Source organism: Scyliorhinus torazame, chromosome 12, assembly GCF_047496885.1.
Source record: "Scyliorhinus torazame isolate Kashiwa2021f chromosome 12, sScyTor2.1, whole genome shotgun sequence".
Classification (NCBI taxonomy): domain Eukaryota; kingdom Metazoa; phylum Chordata; class Chondrichthyes; order Carcharhiniformes; family Scyliorhinidae; genus Scyliorhinus; species Scyliorhinus torazame.
The window spans coordinates 181,963,946-181,987,543 of record NC_092718.1 but is presented as its reverse complement, the minus strand read 5'-3'; positions in this window follow the sequence as shown (position 1 = coordinate 181,987,543).

Sequence of the window (23,598 nt, the reverse complement as noted above, 5' to 3'; positions counted from 1 at the left end):
ACACAGTAATAAAAATGCAGTGAAAATAAAGAAACACATAGTTTGCCAACTGAAACTTTAGAAACATTGCTGACCTTTAAGGTGCCCACACTCATAGGCTAGCCATCCATATCTTGCTGCACCCCAATATAAGTGAGTAGGTAGTATTGCCGATGAATAAACAATACAAAGGTTGCTCGATTCAATGTAGGACCTAATTAAATTTGGAGCTTTGAATGAAGCTTGTGCCGAGCGGCGTTCTAATATCCATTTCATTTCTTTTCAAAAAGTGACCCACTGGAGTGCCCTGGCTTTTAAGTGCTTCAAACTCATGTCTCATGAAGTTCTACGCTTCCAGCTGAGCCTTATAAACTCAGCTCTGGTATCAATGGGTACTTTTTTTCTTTGCAGTGTATTGGGATTTCAATTTGAGTTATTTTTCAACCAAACCCAAAAATAAATGGCAAAAAGGAAATTGTTGTGTTTGCTCACCTCTTTCATCAAAATGAACGTTTGTGCAGTTCGGAATCAAGAACGGCATGTCCATTGTTCTTACTGCCATGAAGAATGGGAAAGAGTGCCAATGAAAATAAACTGCTACAATTAGAAAGTGGCTTCTAGTCCGCATGCGTCAAATAAAATGCTGTAATTTAATGGACTGGTTTTGATTAAATCATATATCATAAGAACCAAATTCAGTCAGATAAGCAAAGCCCAGGGTTAATTTACAAACAGGAAATGCTGGAAATACTCAGGCCCTGTGCAGAGAAAAACAGAGTTAATGGGCAGTATTTAAGGGAGACAGCAGGGGTCTCGCCTGTCAGCTGGAGAGTCAGTGAGAGTACTGCATTACCTCCTTTCGGGAAGGCACACTGAATTAAGTGTCTGATTGGGCAGAGGCAGATCTTCTCCAGGGTCAAGAATCCTGGAGGCAAAGAGCTCCTGTGTGTAGCTGGACAATCATGTCATATAAAAGGTTAACATGGGATATGCTAATAAATGATGATATGCCACTGACCCTGGTCGGTCATGTTTTGCAGTCTCAATAAAGCGGTTGGAATCATGTCTAAGTGCTGCATGCCTACTCTGTACCTCGTTTATAAATAGTGTTAATGAACAAGTATTAAGCAGATACTAGAGCATGTCTACAGTTGGTCTAAGGATCAAGACCCAGCCTAGTGTCCAAGACAGAAGGACCCAATCTCAGAACAAGTCCGAGGCTGGCAGCTGAGTATTGCTTGGTAGCGCCAGCAGAAGCAGTGGCTTCTCCTGGCAATACATCCAGCAGAGGGTCAAGATCACTGAGGGACCCAGGCCACAGGTAAGTGATAGCGAGAGGTGTGGGTATCATGGGATTGGGGGGGGGGGGTGGGGGTGGGGGGGGGGGGGGGGGGGTTCGTCAGCAAAGGTAGGGGTTGACCCTCAATTGGTGTTCCCCCTACTAATACTGGATTCCTACGATCAGGCACTGATTGCCTTTGAATGAGGGCACCCCCCCCCCCGCCCCGCCCCACCCCCACCCCCCAACCCCCCTACCCCACAGAAGCCTGCAAGTAATGTCGCTAGGTTTTGCTTTCCAAACTTCCTGCATTTCATTTCATTTCATTTTTCATTTCATTTCATAGTGAGTCCCCTGCCCACTGCTGGGTGAATACCAGTGGTGGTGGGATAAGGCCCTTATGTTAGCATTAATTGCCCATTTAAGGGTCTCAGTTGGTGGTGGGGTAGGAAGGCCATCTACAAGCCTCCCCGCTCCGGACTTAATGGGGGGCAGAGGCTGGGTTCCCACCCATCACTCTTTCACCAATTAAATGCCCCCTGCGACCAAACCCATCTTAGGAGAGGGCATTAACATCTGCGCAATGTTTTCAATTCAATGATCTTTCATTAGAACTGGAAAATATTAGACACATAACAGATTTGAAGTAAGTATAGAAACATAGAAAAGGGAGAACCGAGGAAGAAAAGAATTGTGATAAGATGGAAGGCAGGAGAGATTTTTAGGGGACAAATAAAGAAACAGAAGAATGGTCTAGAGGAGGTGTAGATGGGTAATCATCACGAACAGCTGTTGTCCAAAATAGGAAAAATAAACGGAGGCAGCAGTTATGGTCTGAAATGATTAAACTCAATAGTGAGTCTGGAAGGTTTAAAAAGTACCTAAGTGATGAGTGTCATAATATACACCAGTATATCATGGTGCAGACACACACTGATGGACACACAGTGCGACCAATCAACATACACAACACCGCAGCCAATCACCAGTGAGAGCACACGCACTATAAAGACAGGGGGCATCAGAGTTCCCGCTCATTCGAATAGCAGCTAGCTAGGAGCACAGAGCTCACAGCCTGCAACACAGGCATTCACCATGTGCTGAGTGCATCAACTGGTTAGGACAAAGCAAAGGACTTTAGTTAAAACTGGTATCGTATTTACCCACAGTGCAAGTATGTTTAAATAGTTAACCTTTTAATAAAATAGTGTTGCACTACTTGAATGAATGAATGAATGAACACTTCAAGTGTTGGTGACCTGTCTGTGATCCGGAACACCCAACATATCAATGAGGTACTGTTCCTCAAACAGATTCACTGGGCTTAATCTTCCTGGTTTGCTGGCAGTGGGAAGCTTGGCAGCCGAGGGAACTTAATTGGGCGTGAGGCTAATAATCAGTTTCCCAACAGGGGGGTGAACCTTGGCAATTATGATCTCAGGACTTTAAAAGCGGGTTAAGGGGGGGTTAAACTTCCCGACGAACAATGTTAGAAAGCCCCTGTCGTGCAGCGAAAGGCTACTGCCAATAGGGAATTGGCAATCGTGGTTAAGTGAGCACTTCACGCAACCCAAGTGTATTCCCGTGTGTGGGAGGGCCATTTACCATGCGGGGGTCATTGCCTGGCATCCCAAACAGACTGTGAAGCCGGGACAGCATACCTGAAAACTGCGGGAGCCAACAGAACACATGCAGCAGCCAACATCCGAACACCCAGGGAATGGGACACAGCTCCAGCGACATGTCAATGGCCGGAAGGTGAATGAATGCCACGGGAAGGGAGTCAGCACCTGGTCCGGGTGATGTTGTGAGCGGGCGTCCGGGGTACAAGGTCTGGGGACCGGTGAGGGGGGCCCTCTACAGCCTGGGGTACGTGGGGAGGGGAATCAATGGGGGAATGGAGGGACGTGGGGTGGGAGCCACTGCTGTTTGTCGGCCTAACACCCTCTCACAGTGCCAGATGGGGCCAGACGCCGGAGAAGACGGCAGCAGCAGCGTCTGCAGATGCTCAAGGCAGCGGCCCATGTGCCGGACCCCGCCCCACACCCTGAGAACTGGGCCGCCTATCAGGCTAGGGAGGGACCCAGATGGAGAGTCCCATGATGACTCAGGGTGTACAGGAGCTGTTGGTAATTCGAACAAATGGTGGACAGCATGTGCCGCAGGAGGCTCCGCTTCAACAAGGAGATGGTGCAGCATCTGTACCATATCCTCGCGGACTTGGAACCATGTGGAGGAGGAGGACATCCACTCCCGGTGGCCGTCAAGGTCACTGCAGCCCTGAACCTTTATGCCACGGGATCATTCCAGGGCTCGAGTCGGGACCTGTGTGGTATCTCACAGGCTACAGGCGCATCTGGCAGGTCCTGAATGCCCTGTATGCCCAGGCGGAAGACTACATTGTTTTTGACATGAACAGGACCAATAGAATGTCCAGGAAGTAGGTTCCTCCACCATCGCCAGGATGCCCCAGGTGCAGAGAATCATAGATGCCTTGCATGTTGCCCTGCACTCACCGGGGTATGTGAGGTGCCCTATATTAACTGAAAGGAGTTCCACTCCCGGAACATACAGCTTGTGTGCGACCACCAGATGCAGCTAATGCACGTGTGTGCCCGCTTCCCAGGGAGTGTGCATGACAGCTACATCCGGGGGCAGTGGTTCATCCCTGCCCTCTTTGAGGAGCACCCCAGGATGGGCAGATAGGTTTTGGGGGATAAGGGATATCCGCTGAGGCCTGGCTAATGACGCTAGTATGGAGGCCGAAGACTGAAGGGGATACCCGCTACAAAGAGGCCCATGCAGCCACCCGGGCTGTCATTGAGCAGTGCACCGGACTCCTCAAGATGCGGTTCTGATGTCTCTACCACTCCGGAGGTGCCCTCCAGGACACTGTCGGGAGGGTCACCCGCTTTGTTGTGTGCTGCTGTGGCCTCCACAACCTAACAAAGCAGTGGGGCGACGAGCTGGAGGGTGGTGACGAGGAACATGTGGCGACCTTGAAGGAGGAGGGGGACGGGTCGAGGATGATGAGGAGGCGCCGGATCAGCAGGGGTTGGAGGACGAGGCCGGGGAGCAACCTGAGGCCCAGCCAGAGGTTGCAGGACAGGCGATGGCGGTGGGGGCCCGGCAAGCCCGGAGGGCCAGGGAGGCCCTCATATGGCCCGATTCACCGAGGACATGGCCTGGCCCATTGGCACATTTTTACCCATTTCCCACCCTCCCAGGGTACGTGTCACATCACCCCAGGGTGCTGGGACTGTGCCGAGGGCAGGGGCGGTGATGATAACCTGCAGAGAACTGGCTGCTGGTGCTCCTCAATCTATGCCATAGCAGACAGGCAGGGGTCAGACTGAGTGCTCGCTCACACCCATCACCTGGAATGCATTGCGGAAGAACGTGACAGAGGCTTCCTACTGGTTGTGCTCAAGGATATTTATTGTTCAATATATGTCACCACTCTCCCGATGGTGCAGCCCCCCCACCCCCTCACCCCCTATTTACACTGTCCCCCCCCTCCCCCAGTTCCCTCAGTGATCCTCGATGTGCTTTGCCCTCCTAGCTCTACCACTACGTCTAGTTGTGTCCCCAGGATGCACTCAGATGTGGAGGCAGCCAGCTGCCTACCACGTCCCAGGCAGCACTGGCTGCCTTGTGGCTCACCCTCCGGGACCCTTGGGGGAACAGGATACCCCTCCTGGCCTCCACTGCGTCCAGGAGCCTCTCCAGGTCAGCATCCCCGAATCTTGGGGCCAGTCTCCTCAGCGGCATTGTTGCGAGCTGGCTGGGGTTGGTTGAGCAAGTGCAGTCTAAGTGCTGCTCAATGTTGTTAGCGGGTGACTGGCGCATGTGGTCACGGCGAATCAGCTGGTGAGCCGGCATTTGGGGCAAGAAGTCTGTAAGGCCTCGTTAAGTGAACCAATTAACATTGAATAGAGTTGTTGGCCTCGCTGGGCCGAACGTCGGGAAACTCACGGCAATTCCCGCTCGCTCTAGCACTTGGAAATTTGTCCGGAGAATCGCTCCCTATATGTCTCTCATATTCATCCTGCTGTATGCCTGATTTATATTTGATGCACGGGAAGGGTCATACAGAAGAAGAGGCATGATAAGTCAGCAGCAGCTGTGTCACTAAAGCTGTAAAGCTTGACTCACTTGAGAAGAGAGCCTTGGATGTTATGCTGGTTGAGGCAATACAAGGAGAGCAGCTTTCCTCTAGCACTTCTCTGTTATCCTTTCATCCTTACCTTGTTATTCATTATCTCCAGGACCCATGGGACACAGTTAAAGTGTAATGCTTTCTCATATTGCTGCCTGCTTTCTTTCAATGGATAACCCATTGTGTGTCATGGACACTTTGGTAGTACCAGGTATTGCGGTACCTAAGAGGCTGATGACCATTGGTTAGACCCAGGAGTCTACCATTGGCTGTTGTTATGTAGCTCCGCCCTGACAGGCGGAGTATAAGAGATGGTGCCATCCCAGCAGCCTTCACTTTCTGTACCGAAGCTGCTGGGGAACAAGTTCTAGTAGATTAAAGCCTTCAATTATGAAATCACTTCGTCTTGAGTGTAATTGATCGCGCATCAGACACCTCACTGAATTGAACACTCCTATTCCCTTTCCACTTCCTGCCTATGTTCCTGCTGCTGACCCATCTTTCACCTACCATTTGCTTCTACCATTTGCTACCATTTGCTTTTATACGCGCAAAGTTCTCACCAGCAAACAGCCACCCCATTCTCTTGCCTCTGAATTTCACCTATTTCCTTTCCTCCACTAACTATTCTAAACACACTAAACATCCTCGACATTCAATGGCATTACCATCACTGAATACCCAACTTTCAACATCCTGGGAGTTATCATTGACCAGAAACTGAACTGGACGAGCCATATAAATACTATGGCTACAAGATCAAGTCAGAGGCTAGGAGTCCTATGGCGAGTAACTCACCTTCTGACTCCCCAAAGCCTGTCCACCACCTACAAGGCACAAGTCAGGAGTATTATGGAATACTCCCCACTTGCCTGGGTGAGTGCAGCTCCAAAAACACTCAAGAAGCTTGACATCACCCAGGACAAAAGGAGCCCACTTGATTGCTGCCCTTTCCACAAACATTCACTCCCTCCACCACCGCGCACAGTAGCAGCAGTGTGTACCACCTACAAGATGCACTGCAGAAAATCACCATCACTAATTGCCCTTGAACTAAGAGGCTTGCTGGACCATTTAAGAGTCAACCACATTGTTGTGGACCTGGAGTCACGTGTAGGCCAGACCCAGCAAGGATAACAAATTATGGGGACCACGTTGTAGCAGATTTTGTGCTACAGGTTTGTGGTACACCAACATGTTGCATTTCTGGATGACGTCTGTGGTAAGACTCTCACAGGAGTCAGGAGGTTGTGGGTTGAAGGCCCACTCCACAGGCTTGAGCACAGAATGTAGGCTGACATATCAGTGCAGTACTGAGGGAGTGCTGCACTGTCTCAGAGGCTGTCTTTTAGATGACACATTAAACCAAATCTCTGTCTGCCCTGTCAGGTAAACGTAAAGAATTCTGTGGCATTATTTCAAAGAGGAACAAGAAAGTCCTTCTAGATGCTCTGACCAATTGTTACACCCTTCAACCAATATCACATTGTTGTTCGTGGGACTTTGATGTATGAAAATTGATTGATGTGTTTCCGACAATGGTGACTACATTTCAAAGGTACTTGAGAGAATATAAAGTGCTTTGGGAAATACTGAGGTCATGAAAGGTGCTATATAAATGCAAATCTTTCTTTATTCCTCATGCTTTCGCACTTTCTTAAATGGTGAGGAAATCGCCTTAACAAAAATGTTCTCTAACTTTTTTCCACACAACTGTGAAGCAGACTTGAGTCAGGAGCAATTAGCTACGTTTCACTGAATTTCTAGAAATGGTTAATGTCACCGCAGTACAAATATTTGGCTGAAAATTAGATTCAGGTTAATCTTAAAATCAAAGGAATTCTGCAAATAAAATTAGGAGCCAGCTGGTAAAACAAATTGGATGCTTAAGATGAGAGACAGAAACACAGTCACTCAATGACAATAATCTTCCCCGCCTGAAGGTAATTATTAGTTCAGAAGACCTGCTGCTCAGCTTGTGATCAGGAAATTACTTCAGAGGACAGTTACTCAAAAGTTGTATTAAAAATACTTTGATTTTTACATTTGTGCAGTTGAAGTACATTTTTATGTATATTATTGCCCAATGACGAATAGGTTATAAAATATAAAGGAGATTACTTGTGGCATCTTCAGTCAATAGTCAGGGTGTTCACAGTTGTTTATCTCATTCAGTTCTCCATTTTGATTTTAGCGACACAGGAAAATTGTTCATGTCATAATGGACCGCTGTTTAAATCCTGTCATCACTTGTCACTGCGACCCTGTTGGAGATTTAAAGGATTACTGTTATCAGACCAAAAATTCATTCGAATTCCTGCAGTGAAAAATTAATATGTGGTAATTAATGATGGAGCAAACGAGGCTGAGGTTGATTATGTATAATAGTAGCACTAGACGTGGTTCAACTTCACAATGAGGGAAAAGCATTCTCTCCAATCCAAAGTGCGTGGCGAGGTGATGTGAGCCGCAACTCTAAATGCGAGGGACGTGGAATTTGATCTGTGCTTCCATTTCTAGGCCCTGGTTTGATGCCGCTTGTGCAGCTCAGGCCTAAACTGAGAGGCCCGAGAATCGATGATACATGGCGCAGGTTCTGGATGCTGCTCACGCACTTGCAGGCAGCTCCCGCTGACCTATTTGGCTAATACACCCGCCAAATGGATGCAGGCCCTTCCACTGCTAAATTGGTGAGCTCTGCGCTCATCTTATGCCTGGAAAATAGGCATAACGTGATCGATTTTTAAAATCCCATATGCCATCAGCTGGTAATAGTGACCAAAACGAACCAATTTATGGATGATGCTAATTTTCCCTCATTCAGTCTTGCTAGGAACAGTATGAAATCGGAGACCAATGAGTCATCTCTTGACGTGTCACCTTTACAGCTGAGCGGAGGAGAGTCAGATGTGGCTTATTATTGTTATTAAAGAAATTAGCACTTAAGCATTTGGACGGATATCCACAATACCATTTAAAGTGAGCAGATTTTTCAGTAGATATCGAAATTAAACATATTTGCAATATTATGTTATAAAACTGCACGGGGTAAATAGGGGACTAAACCTTGCACATTGGCGGGGAGGGTCCAAATGGTGAAAATGAATATTCTGCCGAGGTTGTTGTTGATCTTTCTGGCTCTCCCGATCTTTATGCCAAAGGCCTTTTTTCGGAAAGTGGACACAATCATCTAGGATTTTGCATGGGCAGGGAAGGTGCCGAGGGTGGGGAAGGCCCTGCTCCAGAGGCAGCAGTGGGGGTTGCCGTTGCCGAACTTGCTTCGGCGAATGTGGACAAGGTCTGGCGGTGGGGAGAAGGAGAAGGGGTAGAGTGGGTTAGGATGGAGGAGGAATCTTGTAAGGGGTCTAGTTTGAGGGCCATGGTGACGGCAGCATTGCCGATGGCTCGAGTAGGTATTCAGGGAGCCCAAGGTTGCAGTCCAAGGTAAAGATATGGAATCAGCTGAGGAGGCATTTTAGGGTGGAAGGCATGTCGGTGCTAACGCCGCTCTGCGGGAAACATGGGTTTGAGCTGGGGGGTGGTTAGTGCATACAGGAGGTGGAGGAAAGTGGGGCTGGTAAAGATGAGGGATCCGTATTTGCAGGAAGGGTTCGCCAGTCTGGAGGAACTAAGGAAGAGGGTAGAGCTGCCGAGGGGGAGTGAGTTCAGGTATCTGCAGGCTAGGGACTTTGCGCGAAAGGTCTGGAGGGGGTTCCCTAGGTTGCCGGGATACGCCCTGCTGGAGTGACTGCTGCTTCCGGATGTGGAAGGGTGGGAAGAATTGGGGATATATACAAGTGGCTGGGGGGGGCAGGGAGGTGAAGGTCAAGGAGAAATGGGAAGCGGAGTTGGGAGGGGAGATCATTTGGGGGGTATGGATTGAGGCACTGCGTAGGGTAAACGGGACCTCCTCTTGTGCAAAGATGAGCCTGATACAGTTTAAGGTGGTGCACAGAGTGCATATAACTCGGACTAGAATGAGTGTGTTCTTTCAGGGGGTAGCAGATGAGTGGTGAGATGTGTGGGCGGGGGCCAGCGAATCATGCGCACATGTTTTGGGGTTGTGAAAAATCGGGAAGATTCTGCGTGGGAGTGTTCGCGGTCTTCGCCAGGGTAGTGGAGGAGGAGGTGGACCTGGACCCCTTGGTGGCGATATTTGTGGTTTCAGAGAATCCGGAGCTCAGGGAGAAGAGGAAAGCTGATGTCGTGGCCTTCGTCTCTCTGATTGCACGGCGGTGAATTTTGCTGGAGTGGCGGTCGGCATCACCACCGGGGGGTAGCGGCTTGGTTGCGTGACCTGTGCGACTTCCTGCGGTTGGAGAAGTATGAGTTGAGGGGCTCAGCAGGGGGGTTTGAGAAAAGGTGAGGGATGTTTGTGACCGTGTTTGAGGAGTCGTTCGTCGCAGGGGGTGGGGGGGGGGGGGGGGGGGGGGGTGGTGGTGGGGGGGGGGGGGGGGGGGGCGGTGAAAAAAGGGAAAAATCTGTACAGACTGTATAGTTGATTGTTGGGAAGTATGATTCCTGGGATGTTTATTTGCTGTAACTTGTTTTGATACATGTTTTTAATAAAATACATTTTAGAAAAAACCTTGCACATGCAGAGTTCTTTTACAAAATCAGTCAATATTTAGTAATGAGGCACAGTTTTTCTTATGTTTAAAGCATCTAATATTATCTAATACAAAATGTAATACATTACTTTCAGTGTGTTGTAAAGTAGTGATGCACTGAACATTTGCACTGTGGTAATAGCAGGCTTTATTTAATTGCGGTTTACAAGAGAATAATATATCCTTTAACTCATATTTAGCACAATTAGCATCGATTATTATTTATTCCACATTGTTAACATCTTTTTTTTCAGTGGTAACTAAACCTATTAGTGTGAGCACAGTACGAAGTCTTACAACACCAGGTTAAAGTCCAACAGGTTTGTTTCGATGTCACTAGCTTTCGGAGCGCTGCTCCTTCCTCAGGTGAATGAAGAGGTCTGATCCTCCAGTCGATTTCGGCGGCGTGAGAGCAGCTGGTTAGTCAGTTTCAGCGGGAGCATTGCGGAAGGAGGGTGCTGGGAGGTAAGTCAACCTTTAAAAGCACTTCTCTTTGCAGGGGCAGGCCAGTCGATTTCGGCGGCGTGAGAGCAGCTGGTTAGTCAGTTTCAGCGGGAGCATTGCGGAAGGAGGGTGCTGGGAGGTAAGTCAACCTTTAAAAGCACTTCTCTTTGCAGGGGCAGGCCAGTCGATTTCGGCGGCGTGAGAGCAGCTGGTTAGTCAGTTTCAGCGGGAGCATTGCGGAAGGAGGTTGCTGGGAGGTAAGTCAACCTTTAAAAGCACTTCTCTTTGCAGGGGCAGGCCAGTCGATTTCGGAGGCGTGAGAGCAGCTGGTTAGTCAGTTTCAGCGGGAGCATTGCGGAAGGAGGGTGCTGGGAGGTAAGTCAACCTTTAAAAGCACTTCTCTTTGCAGGGGCAGGCCAGTCGATTTCGGCGGCGTGAGAGCAGCTGGTTAGTCAGTTTCAGCGGGAGCATTGCGGAAGGAGGGTGCTGGGAGGTAAGTCAACCTTTAAAAGCACTTCTCTTTGCAGGGGCAGGCCAGTCGATTTCGGCGGCGTGAGAGCAGCTGGTGAGTCAGTTTCAGCGGGAGCATTGCGGAAGGAGGGTGCTGGGAGGTAAGTCAACCTTTAAAAGCACTTCTCTTTGCAGGGGCAGGCCAGTCGATTTCGGCGGCGTGAGAGCAGCTGGTTAGTCAGTTTCAGCGGGAGCATTGCGGAAGGAGGTTGCTGGGAGGTAAGTCAACCTTTAAAAGCACTTCTCTTTGCAGGGGCAGGCCAGTCGATTTCGGCGGCGTGAGAGCAGCTGGTGAGTGGTGAGTCAGTTTCAGCAGGAGCTGAGACTTTTTCTCTTTTCTTTAAATTAGTTTTTTAGGCGGGATCAGGAAGTCGACCCGCGGACGTCTGGGAAGACCCTCACCAATAAATTCAGGTGGAGAGGAAACCCGAGACACTACACGTGTAGTGTCTCCCACCCGCCCTCCTCCTCTAACCTAATAATAAAACCCATTGGTCTGAGGTAAGTACCATATTTTTATTATATTATTATTATTTTTTATAAAAATTTAATTTAGTTGTTAGCCAGATCTTGGTAGAAAGTTAGAGGAATGGCAGGGAAGGGAGTACAATGTTCCTCCTGCAGGATGTTTGAGGTGAGGGATGCAGTTAGTGTCCCTGTTGATTTTACCTGCAGGAAGTGCTGCCATCTCCAGCTCCTCCAAGACCGAGTTAGGGAACTGGAGCTGGAGTTGGAAGAACTTCGGATCATTCGGGAGGCAGAAGGGGTCATAGATAGCAGCTTCAGGGAATTAGTTACACCAAAGATTGGAGATAGGTGGGTAACTGTAAGAGGGACTGGGAAAAAACAGTCAGTGCAGGGATCCCCTGCGGTCGTTCCCCTGAGAAACAAGTATACCGCTTTGGATACTTGTGGGGGGGACGACTTACCAGGGGTAAGCCATGGGGTACGGGCCTCTGGCACGGAGTCTGTCCCTGTTGCTCAGAAGGGAAGGGGGGAGAGGAGCAGAGCATTAGTAATTGGGGACTCTATAGTCAGGGGCACAGATAGGAGATTTTGTGGGAGCGTGAGAGACTCACGTTTGGTATGTTGCCTCCCAGGTGCAAGGGTACGTGATGTCTCGGATCGTGTTTTCCGGGTCCTTAGGGGGGAGGGGGAGCAGCCCCAAGTCGTGGTCCACATTGGCACCAACGACATAGGTAGGAAAGGGGACAAGGATGTCAGGCAGGCTTTCAGGGAGCTAGGATGGAAGCTCAGAACTAGAACAAACAGAGTTGTTATCTCTGGGTTGTTGCCCGTGCCACGTGATAGTGAGATGAGGAATAGGGAGAGAGAGCATTTAAACACGTGGCTACAGGGATGGTGCAGGCGGGAGGGTTTCAGATTTTTGGATAACTGGGCTCTTTCTGGGGAAGGTGGGACCTCTACAGACAGGATGGTCTACATCTGAACCTGAGGGGCACAAATATCCTGGGGGGGAGATTTGTTAGTGCTCTTTGGGGGGGTTTAAACTAATGCAGCAGGGGCATGGGAACCTGGATTGTAGTTTTAGGGTAAGGGAGAATGAGAGTATAGAGGTCAGGAGCACAGATTTGACGTCGCAGGAGGGGGCCAGCGTTCAGGTAGGTGGTTTGAAGTGTGTCTACTTCAATGCCAGGAGTATACGAAACAAGGTAGGGGAACTGGCAGCGTGGGTTGGTACCTGGGACTTCGATGTTGTGGCCATTTCGGAGACATGGATAGAGCAGGGACAGGAATGGATGTTGCAGGTTCCGGGGTTTAGGTGTTTTAGTAAGCTCAGAGAAGGAGGCAAAAGAGGGGGAGGTGTGGCGCTGCTAGTCAAGAGCAGTATTACGGTGGCGGAGAGGATGCTAGATGGGGACTCTTCTTCCGAGGTAGTATTGGCTGAAGTTAGAAACAGGAAAGGAGAGGTCACCCTGTTGGGAGTTTTTTATAGGCCTCCTAATAGTTCTAGGGATGTAGAGGAAAGGATGGCGAAGATGATTCTGGATATGAGCGAAAGTAACAGGGTAGTTATTATGGGAGACTTTAACTTTCCAAATATTGACTGGAAAAGATATAGTTCGAGTACAATAGATGGGTCGTTTTTTGTACAGTGTGTGCAGGAGGGTTTCCTGAAACAATATGTTGACAGGCCAACAAGAGGCGAGGCCACGTTGGATTTGGTTTTGGGTAATGAACCAGGCCAGGTGTTGGATTTGGAGGTAGGAGAGCACTTTGGGGACAGTGACCACAATTCGGTGACGTTTACGTTAATGATGGAAAGGGATAAGTATACACCGCAGGGCAAGAGTTATAGCTGGGGGAAGGGCAATTATGATGCCATTAGACGTGACTTGGGGGGGATAAGGTGGAGAAGTAGGCTGCAAGTGTTGGGCACACTGGATAAGTGGGGCTTGTTCAAGGATCAGCTACTGCGTGTTCTTGATAAGTATGTACCGGTCAGACAGGGAGGAAGGCGTCGAGCGAGGGAACCGTGGTTTACCAGGGAAGTGGAATCTCTTGTTAAGAGGAAGAAGGAGGCCTATGTGAAGATGAAGTGTGAAGTTTCGGTTGGGGCGATGGATAGTTACAAGGTAGCGAGGAAGGATCTAAAGAGAGAGCTAAGACGAGCAAGGAGGGGACATGAGAAGTATTTGGCAGGAAGGATCAAGGAAAACCCAAAAGCTTTCTATCGGTATGTCAGGAATAAGCGAATGACTAGGGAAAGAGTAGGACCAGTCAAGGACAGGGATGGGAAATTGTGTGTGGAGTCTGAAGAGATAGGCGAGATACTAAATGAATATTTTTCGTCAGTATTCACTCAGGAAAAAGATAATGTTGTGGAGGAGAATGCTGAGCCCCAGGCTAATAGAATAGATGGCATTGAGGTACGTAGGGAAGAGGTGTTGGCAATTCTGGACAGGCTGAAAATAGATAAGTCCCCGGGACCTGATGGGATTTATCCTAGGATTCTATGGGAGGCCAGGGAAGAGATTGCTGGACCTTTGGCTTTGATTTTTATGTCATCATTGGCTACAGGAATAGTGCCAGAGGACTGGAGGACAGCAAATGTGGTCCCTTTGTTCAAAAAGGGGAGCAGAGACAACCCCGGCAACTATAGACCGGTGAGCCTCACGTCTGTAGTGGGTAAAGTCTTGGAGGGGATTATAAGGGACAAGATTTATAATCATCTAGATAGGAATGATATGATCAAAGAACAAAGAACAAAGAACAAAGAAATGTACAGCACAGGAACAGGCCCTTCGGCCCTCCAAGCCCGTGCCGACCATACTGCCCGACTAAACTACAATCTTCTACACTTCCTGGGTCCGTATCCTTCTATTCCCATCCTATTCATATATTTGTCAAGATGCCCCTTAAATGTCCCTATCGTCCCTGCCTCCACTACCTCCTCCGGTAGTGAGTTCCAGGCACCCACTACCCTCTGCGTAAAAAAACTTGCCTCGTACATCTACTCTAAACTTTGCCCCTCTCACCTTAAACCTATGCCCCCTAGTAATTGACCCCTCTACCCTGGGGAAAAGCCTCTGACTATCCACTCTGTCTATGCCCCTCATAATTTTGTATACCTCTATCAGGTCGCCCCTCAACCTCCTTCGTTCCAGTGAGAACAAACCGAGTTTATTCAATCGCTCCTCATAGCTTATGCCCTCCATACCAGGCAACATTCTGGTAAATCTCTTCTGCACCCTCTCTAAAGCCTCCACATCCTTCTGGTAGTGTGGCGACCAGAATTGAACACTATACTCCAAGTGTGGCCTAACTAAGGTTCTATACAGCTGCAACATGACTTGCCAATTCTTATACTCAATGCCCCGGCCAATGAAGGCAAGCATGCCGTATGCCTTCTTGACTACCTTCTCCACCTGTGTAGCCCCTTTCAGTGATCTGTGGACCTGTACTCCTAGATCTCTTTGACAAGATTTATAATCATCTAGATAGGAATGATATGATCAGGGATAGTCAGCATGGCTTTGTGAAGGGTAGGTCATGCCTCACAAACCTTATTGAGTTCTTTGAGAAGGTGACTGAACAGGTAGACGAGGGTAGAGCAGTTGATGTGGTGTATATGGATTTCAGCAAAGCGTTTGATAAGGTTCCCCACAGTAGGCTATTGCAAAAAATACGGAGGCTGGGGATTGAGGGTGATTTAGAGATGTGGATCAGAAATTGGCTAGCTGAAAGAAGACAGAGGGTGGTGGTTGATGGGAAATGTTCAGAATGGAGTACAGTCACAAGTGGAGTACCACAAGGATCTGTTCTGGGGCCGTTGCTGTTTGTCATTTTTATCAATGACCTAGAGGAAGGCACAGAAGGGTGGGTGAGTAAATTTGCAGATGATACTAAAGTCGGTGGTGTTGTCGATAGTGTGGAAGGATGTAGCAGGTTACAGAGGGATATAGATAAGCTGCAGAGCTGGGCTGAGAGGTGGCAAATGGAGTTTAATGTAGAGAAGTGTGAGGTGATTCACTTTGGAAGGAATAACAGGAATGCGGAATATTTGGCTAATGGTAAAGTTCTTGAAAGTGTGGCTGAGCAGAGGGATCTAGGTGTCCATGTACATAGATCCCTGAAAGTTGCCACCCAGGTTGATAGGGTTGTGAAGAAGGCCTATGGAGTGTTGAACTTTATTGGTAGAGGGATTGAGTTCCGGAGTCGGGAGGTCATGTTGCAGCTGTACAGAACTCTGGTCCGGCCGCATTTGGAGTATTGCGTACAGTTCTGGTCACCGCATTATAGGAAGGACGTGGAGGCTTTGGAGCGGGTGCAGAGGAGATTTACCAGGATGTTGCCTGGTATGGAGGGAAAATCTTATGAGGAAAGGCTGACGGACTTGAGGTTGTTTTCGTTGGAGAGAAGAAGGTTAAGAGGAGACTTAATAGAGGCATACAAAATGATCAGGGGGTTGGATAGGGTGGACAGTGAGAGCCTTCTCCCGCGGATGGATATGGCTGGCACGAGGGGACATAACTTTAAACTGAGGGGTAATAGATATAGGACAGAGGTCAGAGGTAGGTTCTTTACGCAAAGAGTAGTGAGGCCGTGGAATGCCCTACCTGCTACAGTAGTGAACTCGCCAACATTGAGGGCATTTAAAAGTTTATTGGATAAACATATGGATGATAATGGCATAGTGTAGGTTAGATGGCTTTTGTTTCGGTGCAACATCGTGGGCCGAAGGGCCTGTACTGCGCTGTATTGTTCTATGTTCTATGTTCTAAGGAGCAGCGCTCCGAAAGCTAGTGACATCGAAACAAACCTGTTGGACTTTAACCTGGTGTTGTAAGACTTCGTACTGTGCTCACCCCAGTCCAACGCCGGCATCTCCACATCATGGCTACTATTAGTGTGAGGACAGAGAGATGGAAAATCCATGTTCACACTTGCGATGGAATACTCTCCACTTGCCAGGATTGGTGCAGCTTCAACAACACCCGAGAAGCTTGACACCATCCAGGACAAAGTAGCCCGCTTGACTGGCAACCCATCCACATTCGCTCCCCCCACCATTGACGCACAGTATCAGCCATATGTACTATCTACAAGACACACTGCAGAAACACACCAAGTCGCCTGAGACAGCTCCTTCCAAACTCACGACCGCTACCATCTAGAAGGACAAGGTCAGAAGATACATGGGAACACCAGCACCTGGAAGTTCCCCTCTATGCCACCTACCATCCTGACTTGTTAATATATCAATGTTCCTTCACGGTTGCCGGTTCAAAATCCTGGGACTCCCTACCAAACAGCATTGTGGATGTACCTACACCTCATGGACTGTGATGTGTTGGGCGTTCTGGATCACAAACAGGTCACCAACACTGGAAGTGGTGCAACTATATTTTATTATAAGGTTTACTATATTAACATACTTGAACTGTGGGTAAATGCAATACCAGCTTTAACTGTTGACCCTTGTCTAGTCCTTACCAGCTGATGCACTCAGCACACGGTGAATGTCTGTATTGCAGGCTGTGAGCTCTGTGCTCTGAGCTGGCTGCTCCTAGAATGAGCGGGAACTCTCCTGTCCCCTGTCTTTATAGTGCGTGTGCTCTCACTGGTGATTTGCTGCGGTGTTGTGTGTGCTGATTGGTCCCACTGCATGTCCATCAGTGTGTGTGTGTGTCTGCACCATAATATACTGGAGTATATTATGACATCCCCCTTTTTATATAAAGAACATGTGCCTGCGTGACAATAAATATTGTGTAGTGAATGTACCTGACTATGTGTCTGCGTGTTATTTACATGACTATGTACATGAGGCTAATCTATTTACACGGGAAGGTGCCTGGTGCCGAGAAATAGGGTGTCACACCAACAACGAAATGAACATTATATACAAACTACTGGAACGATGAAACAGGAGAACAGAACAGATCAAAGAGTCCAACATTGTAAAACTCATAAGTCAAGTCTCTGAGGTGGGCGACGAATTCTGGTTGACCGCCTCAACGGTGGGTCAGGAGCCACCGGCTGAGGAACGGGCTGGGCCACGGCAGAGTGAGGAGGATGCAGAGTATTCGGAATCTCCACATAGTCCAGGTTGGGGACAACAGGAGGGCGTGGCACCGGAGGAGGATCGCGTAGCGAGCGTGGAACAAGATGAAGGGCACGCCGATTGCGGCGGCGAATGGAACCATCTGGCAGACGAACCAGGAACGAGCGGGGAGACACCTGCCGAAGAACCACAGCAGTTGCAGACCAGCCACCCTCCGGAAGATGGATGCGGACGTTGTCATCCGGCGCCAGAGCAGGGAGATCAGTCGCCCGAGCGTCATGCGCTGCCTTGTGTTGTGCACGAGACTGTTGCATCCGCTGAAGGACCGGAACGTGGTCGAGGTCTGGGACGTGAATGGACGGCACAGTGGTCCTGAGGGTACGACCCATGAGCAGCTGAGCTGGCAACAGGCCCGTGGAGAGTGGGGCCAAATGATAGGCCAGCAAGGCGAGGTAGAAGTCGGATCCTGCATTGGCAGCCTTGCAGAGGAGCCGTTTGACGATGTGGATGCCCTTTTCTGCTTTGCTACTGGATTGGGGGTGCAAGGGACTGGATGTCACATGCACAAAGTTGTACCTGCTGCAAAGTTGGACCATTCCTGGCTCGCGAAGCAGGGGCCATTGTCCGACATCACAGTGAGTGGGATGCCATGACGAGCAAAGGTCTCCTTGCAGGCACGGATGACCGCCAATGATGTGTGATGTGATGTGATGCAGGCATACGACCTCCGGGTAGTTCGCAAAATAGTCTACAATCAGAACATAGTCCCTGCCGAGCGCATGGAACAGGTCAACGCCTACCTTAGACCAAGGGGACGTGACCAACTCATGGGGCTGTAGGGTCTCACATGGTTGGGCCGGCTGGAACCGCTGACAGGTGGGGCAGTTGAGCACTGTGTTGGCGATGTCCTCATTGATGCCGGGCCAGTACACAGCCTCTCGGGCCCTCCGTCGGCACTTCTCCATGCCAAGATGGCCCTCGTGTAGCTGTTCCAAAACGAGCTGGTGCATGCTGTGCGGGATCACGATGCGGCCCAGCTTCAGGAGGACACCATCGACTACTGCCAGATCGTCTCTGATATTGTAGAACTGCGGGCATTGGTCCTTGAGCCACCCGTCCGTCATGTGGCGCATGACACGCTGTAGTAGGGGGTCAGCCGCAGTCTCGCGGCGAATGTGGATAAGGCGTTCATCTGTGGCTGGCAGATTGGAGGCCGTGAAGGCCACATGGGCGTCAACCTGGCAGACAAACCCCTCTGGGTCACACGGGGTGTTGACTGCCCTGGACAGAGCTATGATCAGGTCCTTGCCCGGGGTGTATAGGAGCTGGAAATCGTACCGCCAGAGTTTAAGCAGGATGCGCTGGAGGCGAGGGGTCATATCATTCAGGTCTTTTTGTAAAATGTTGACCAGCGGGCGATGGTCGGTCTCGACAGTGAATTGGGGGAGGCCGTACACGTAATCATGAAATTTGTCGACCCCAGTCAACAGGCCCAGGCATTCCTTTTCTATCTGCGCGTAGCGCTGTTCCGTGGGGGTCATGGCACGTGACACATATGCAACGGGGGCCCATGATGAGGCCTCATCGCGTTGCAGGAGCACCGCCCCAATGCCGGATTGGCTGGCATCCGTTGACATTTTTGTTTCCTTCGTGGGATCAAAAAATGCCAATACCGGGGGCGTGGTAAGCTTGGTCTTAAGCTCCTCCCATTCGCGCTCGTGGGCCGGAAGCCATTGGAAGTCTGTCGTCTTCCTGACCAGGTTCCGGAGAGTTGTGGTATGGGAGGCGAGGTTGGGGATGAACTTCCCCAGGAAGTTGACCATGCCCAAAAATCAGAGGACCGCCTTCTTATCCGCTGGCTTCTGCATGGCCGTGATGGCTGCCACCTTGTCCGCATCCGGCCGCACACCCAACCGGGAGATGTGGTCCCCTAGGAACTTGAGTTCCGTCTGGCCGAAGGAACATTTGGCTCTGTTGAGGCGAAGGCCTTGGTCCCGTATTCGTTTGAAAACGCGCTGGAGGTGACTGATATACTCCTGCGGGGTGGTGGACCGAATGATGATATCGTCAACATAGATGCGCACACCCTCAATGCCCTCCATCATTTGCTCCATGATCCGGTGGAATACTTCTGATGCCGATATAATCCCAAAAGGCATCCTGTTGTCGCAGTATCTGCCAAACGGGGTATTAAAGGTACACAGCTTTCTGCTGGACTTGTCTAGTTGAATTTGCCAGAATCCTTTCGAGGCGTCAAGTTTGGTGAAGATGTTGGCCCGAGCCATCTCACATGTGATCTCCTCGCACTTGGGGATAGGGTAATGCTCCCACATTATGTTGCGATTCAGATCCTTTGGGTCAATGCAGATCCGGAGCTCGCCGGAAGGCTTCTTTACGCACATCATGGAACTAACCCAGTCGGTTGGTTCCGTCACTCTTGAGAGCATCCATGGTCCTGGAGGTCCTGCAGCTGCTGCTTGAGGTGGTCCTTGAGGGGTGCTGGGACTCTGCGAGGTGCAAGAATCGGACTCTTGTTTGAGCAGGATTTTGAAAATGTATGGAAGCGTGCCCATGCCTTCGAAAACGTTGCAGTGCTGGTCAATGATGGCATTTAGTTGCGCCCTGAAGTCCGCATCCTGGAAGGCAGACGTGTCCTCTGGAGAGAGAGTGTACTCGTTGAACGAGGTTTAGGAGTTTACACGCCTGTGCGTCTAGCAGAGAGTCCTTCGAGGAGCCCACGATCTCGAAGGGAAGGATGGCTTTTCGCGAGTTGTGTGTCACTTTGAATTGGCATGAACCGGTAGCAGGAATGACGTTGCCATTGTAGTCCACTAGTTGGCAGGTCGACGGAAGAATGGTTGGTTTAACCCCAAGGGTCTGAAAGTCTGACCACGCTTGGAGATTAGCGGAAGTACCAGTATCCAGGCGGAATCGTATCTGGGATCGGTTGACCGTAAGACTCGTCGTCTGGATCAATGCTGTGCACCGACAGCGGCTGGTGGTTTTGATTCAGGGACAGCCTGTTCTTTGTTATGACAGCGACTCGAAAAGGCTCCCTCGGGTCCTCAGTGTCACTGATCTGCGGGAAGTCGGAATCGGACTCGGTGAACGTGGGTTGAATTGCCCGAACGTTCCTGCGAGGCTGGCTGAAGCGATGTGAATTGGCAAGCTGAGCTGCTCGACAGCAGGCAGCATAGTGGCCAAGTCTGCCACATCGTAGGCATTGTCACGATTTTGCAGGACATTGCCGCTTTAAATGGGCGGAGCCACAGTTGCCGCACGTCGTGACGTCAGTACGCTCGTTTCGCCACCGCGCATGCACGGTGCGGTCCTGCGTGGTGCGTGCCTGTGCATCACATTCCTCCACGTCACCGTCCCCTCGTTTGGCACGTACAAGTGCGGGAGGCCGCGAAAAGCGCGCGAAATGGCCGCCCTCATCCAGGCTGCAGCCTTGGAGGTGTTCAAATGTTTGGACCCGTTCCGCCTCGTGGGGACCTTGCCGTGCCGTTTCATCTGCCTGTATGTGGGAGTACCGGCTGGTGGCATTTTCATGCAGGACACAGGTCTCGATGGCAGTCGCTAGGGTGAGTTGCTTAATTTTGAGGAGCTGCTGACGCAGGGGGTCCGACAGAACACCAAATACGATCTGGTCACGTACCATGGAGTCGGAGGTGGGCCCGTAGCCGCAGAACTGCGCAAGGATGTGGAGGTGTGTTAAAAAGGGTTGGAAAGGCTCGTCCTTACCCTGCAAGCGCTGCTGGAACAGGTATCTTTCGAAGCCTTCATTGACCTCTATGCTGAAGTGGGTATCGAATTTGAGGAGAACCGTCTTGTACTTTGTCTTGTCCTCGTCATCTGTGAATGTGAGGGAGTTGAAGATGTGGATGGCGTGTTGCCCGGCCGTGGAGAGGAGCAGAGCAATCTTCCTGGTGTCCGAGGCGTACTCCCTGCCCGTGGCTTCGAGGAAGAGCTGGAAGCGCTGTTTAAAAATCTTCCAATTGACCCCGAGATTGCCGGCGATGCGGAGCGGCGGCGGCGGGTTGATGTTCTCCATTCTTCAGGATGCCGGAATGCTGATTAGTTGCAGGTGGGTCTCAGAAGTGCTAGTATGCAACCACTCCTTGTACCATGATGTGTTGGGTGTTCTGGATCACAAACAGGTCACCAACACTGGAATTGGTGCAACTCTATTTTATTATAAGGTTAACTATATTAACATACTTGAACTGTGGGTAAATGCAATACCAGCTTTAACTGTTGACCCTTGCCTAGTCCTTACCAGATGATGCACCCAGCACTGGTGAATGTCTGTGTTGCAGGCTGTGAGCTCTGTGCTCCGAGCTGGCTGCTACTAGAATGAGTGGGAACTCTCCTGTCCCGTCTTTATAGTGCGTGTGCTCTCGCTGGTGATTGGCTGCGGTTTTGTGTATGCTGATTGGTCCCACTGCATGTCCATCAGTGTGTGCGTGTCTGCACCATAATATACTGGTGTATATTATGACAGACTGGAGTGGTTCAAGAAGTCAGTTCACCACCACCTTCCGGTGGAGGAGCGCCTTCTAGATGCCTGGGCCACCATTTTGACAGATCCAACCTCGTGGTGGAGGCCTTGCTCCTGGTGAGTAAATTGTTGATATTGTGCTTCAGTGATTTCGTGAACAGAGCATTTTTGTATGACCACTTCCAAAGTAAGGTTTTTGTGCTTCAGGAGAGATTTTCTGAGTCCCTCATCAGAGATGCCACTGACAATTTGGTCTCTGATGAGGGAGTCACGGAGGTTCTCATAATTACAGGATTGGGCCAGCAGCTTTAAGTCAGTGAGAAAACTGCTGAACGATTCTCCTGGTCTTTGTATACGCCTGGTGAATCGAAAGCGTTCAAATGTCTCATTAACCTCCGATTTGCATTGGGTATCGAATTTTTTTATAATTATGTCCCACTTATCCTCGTCCTCCCCTTCCGCGTAGGTAAATGAATTATATATCTCCATGGCCTGTTTCCCCGCCGCCAATAAGAGGTAGGCTATTTTTTTAGAATCTGGCGCAGCGGTTATGTCCTTAATTTCCAGAAACAGATTAAATTGTTGTAGGAAAATTTTCCAATTGTACTGGAGATTACCAGAGGTTCTGAGGTGTTCTGGAGCTGGAAGTGACTCCATCTTACCAGTTTGTGTCTGAGAGATCAGAGTGTTGCGATGCCTTCCTCGGCCGAATATCTTATCTGAATGTTTTTTCTTGTCTCTTCTTTTTTTAATTGTCGAACCTAATCTAGCTAGTTTCTGTTTTTGTTGTGAAGGCCAATACTCCTTGGTACCATGTGGTGTTACCTGCGTGGTCTATAACACGTGTTACTCAATCCTTGGTTGATGGTGAGGTCCTCTGAATCTTGTTGAAGAAGACTCGAACTCGTCCAGTAACAACAAAGATTTATTGAGTAACTATAACAATAAGTGCATGAGTTCTTTACCTTCACTTGGAAACTAGGCATAAGGTTAACAAGATTTAACAACAATAACTAAACGTAACTCCACTAACTATCTAAACTATTCTGATATTACCCTGTTCACAGTACACCCGAGAGCGAGACCCAGCGTGGCTGCTTTTTATACCCCTGTTGGTCCGGCCCTCTAGTTATCATGTGGTGCTGCTATTTGCCCATTAACCCCTTGTGTACATGCACCTACAGAGATCACTGCAGGAGAAGAAAAGTGATAGGCAGAGAGATCAAGGGCTCGTATCAGATAATGACACAGTAAAAAATAGGAGGGAAGGAATAGCGGATGTTAAAAGGACCAGGTTTTGTACCTGAACGCGTGGAGCATTCGAAATAAAATGGATGAATTAGTTGAGCAGATAGATGTAAGGGGATATGATATAGTTGGGATTACTGAGACATGGCTCTAAGGAGACGAAGGATGAACTAAACATTGAGGGCTATTCAGTTTTTAAGAAGGACAGAGAGAAAGAAAAGGGTGGTGGAGTTGCATTGTTGATTAAAGAAGATATTGATGCAATATTGAGGAAAGATATTAGTACAGTTGATGTGGGGCTGAATTCTCCGCCGTCCGGATTCTCCGTTTTTCCGGCAG